This window comes from Delphinapterus leucas, chromosome 2 (genome assembly GCF_059928025.1).
Source record: "Delphinapterus leucas isolate spDelLeu-1000000601 "Yukka" chromosome 2, BTC_Dleu_Yukka2, whole genome shotgun sequence".
Lineage (NCBI taxonomy): Eukaryota > Metazoa > Chordata > Mammalia > Artiodactyla > Monodontidae > Delphinapterus > Delphinapterus leucas.
The window spans coordinates 84220744-84223541 of record NC_143130.1 but is presented as its reverse complement, the minus strand read 5'-3'; positions in this window follow the sequence as shown (position 1 = coordinate 84223541).

Sequence of the window (2798 nt, the reverse complement as noted above, 5' to 3'; positions counted from 1 at the left end):
TGAAGTGATATCTTATTGTAGTTTTGATTTGCATTTCTCTAATAATTAGTGATGTTGAACATCTTTTCATGTGTCTCTTGGCCATATGTATGTCTTCTTTGGAGAAATATCTATTTAGGTCTTCTGCCCATGTTTTGATTGGGTTGTTTGCTTTGATGTTATTAAGATGCATGAGCTGTTTGTAAATTTTGGAGATTAACCCCTTGTCAGTCGCATCATTTGCAAATATTTTTTCCCATTCTGTGAGCTGTCTTTTTGTTTTGTTTATGTTTTTTTCATTAGGTCCCATTTGTTTATTTTTGTTTTTATTTCCATTACTCTGGGAGATGGATTGAAAAAGATATTGCTGTGATTTATGTCAGAGTGTTCAGCCTGTGTTTTCCTCTAGGAGTTTTATAGTGTCCAGTCTCACATTTAGGTCTTTAATCCATTTTGAGTTTATATTTGTGTATGGTGTTAAAGAATGTCTAATTTCATTTTTTGACATGTAGCTGTCCTGTTTTCCCAGCACCATTTATTGAAGAGACTGTCTTTCCTCCATTGGAGGAAAGACTGCCTTGCCTCCTTTGTTGTAGATTAATTGACCATAGGTGCATGGGTTTATTTCTGTGCTTTCTGTCCTGTTCTTTTGATCTATATTTCTGTTTTTGTGCCAGTACCATACTGTTTTGATGACTGTAGCTTTGTAGTATAGTCTGAAGTCAGGGAACCTGATACCTCCAGCTCCGTTTTTCTTTCTCAAGATCGCTTTGGCTATTCAGGGTCTTTTGTGTCTCCATACAAATTTTAAGATTTTTTAAATTCTGGTTCTGAATCACTGATATTTTTATTGTCTCCATAGTTTTGCCTTTTTAAGAATGTCAGTATAGTTGGAACTATGCAGTATGTAGCTTTTTCAGATTGGCTTCTTTCACTTGGTAATATGCACTTAAGTTTCCTTCATATCTTTTCATGGTTTGATAGTAGCTCATTCATTTTTAGTGCTGAATAATATTCTGTTGTCTGGATGTACCACATTTCATTTATCCATTCACCTACTGAAGGACATCTTGGTTGCTACCAAGTTTTAGAAATGATGACTAAAGCTAATGCAAACATTTGTATGCAGGTGTTTGTATGGACATACATTTTCAACTCCTTTGGGTTAATACCAAGGAGCACAATTACTGGATCGTATATTAAGAGTATGTTTTGTTTTATAAGAAACCACCAAACTGTCTTCCAAAGTGGCTGTACCATTTTGCATCCCCATTAGCAATGAATGAGAGTTCCTTTTGTTCTACACAGAATGATCTCTTAGAAAGGTAATAAAATCATGTCACTCCTATACTTAAGATTCTACAGATGGTTTCCTATCACACTTTGAGTGAAACCCAGAGTCTATCATAGCTTACATGGCTCTAACAACATGGCCCTTTTCTACTTCTTTAAATTCTCTTACTCCTCATATGCCATGCTCCAAGGACACCAGTCTTAGTCCCCTAAGCACACTAAGTTCATTCTTGCCTCAGGACCTTTGTACTGGTTGCTTCCTTTCCCTGACATATTATCTAAAGTAACATGCCAACCCCACCACCTTTTTACTCCTTTTTTTCTTCATCACACTCACCACTTCTTGAAATTTTAGCATATATTGATTTGTTTAGTTGTTTATTGTCTTTCTCTCCCATTATAGTGTAAACTATATGAGGATTGGGACTTTTGTCAATTTCCCCAGGGCCTAGAATAGTGCTGGCATGCCATATATGTTCAATAAATATTTATCAAATAAGTGGATGGATGTTCAATCCACAGATAATTTTCTCTCTCTGCATGGTAATTTGCTTATTTGGACAATGAGAGGTTGAATTAGGTGACTTCTGAGGACCTGTTTGGTTCTAAAAACACCAGGAGCATATGAGAAATAGTAATTTGATAGTAAGTAAAAGAAGACTAACTTCATTATGAGAATATCTTAATAATAATCCCCCATTTCCCCATTTGTAATTGCTTCTTCTTTATTATTTTGATCAAAATGTCTTTAAGATCCAATTGTGTACCTAGCATGCGGGGGCGACAAACTCTGAGATCTAAAACAGATTTTAAGTACTGTGCTGAAGTCATTCAGAGTTGAGGAAAGACAGCTGTGAATTTTATAAAGGAAAGAGGTCATACTTTGGGCCAGAAGGTGGGTAGATTTTTCTGTTTGAAATCTGAGAATAGGTAGGCAGCCTTTAATAATTCTTAAGAAGGGAGTGGCATGCTAAAAGTGTGCTATCTGGGAAACTATCTGTAGACTCTCTAATAGAATTGAACTTCATGACCAGATTTGGAACTAATTAGGGGTAGAGATGTGCATTTTTGAATTTGTGTTGAAGCATAGTTTCAAGCATATGCTAGATGCTAGAAGATTATTCATTGGATGAAACTGGGGAGGAAGTTGAACCTTAAGGGTTAAGAGGTGGAAACCCAGCAAGGATTGCCTGTTGCATTGGCTTCTACACATTGTCTCGCTTTGAGGTGAGCAGCTCCAGTGTCTTCATTGGCTGGGGAGGAAACTGAAGGTGAGGTGAGTTCACATTTCAAATCCTGTAATCAAAGCTTGGACTTGAATCCAGAGCATCCTGCATTCGGTGAGAGCTTGATGCAATAGTACTGGTCTTGTAGCCAACGCACACAGTCAACACATAGACACGCTTATATGCCAGCCCCTTTCCTGAGTTCATAATTACAACGTAATTCAGTCTGAAGTTTTCTCCCATAAGGAATTAGTATTCAATTCAGTAACCACCAGATTCCGAACAGTGAAAGCACACCAT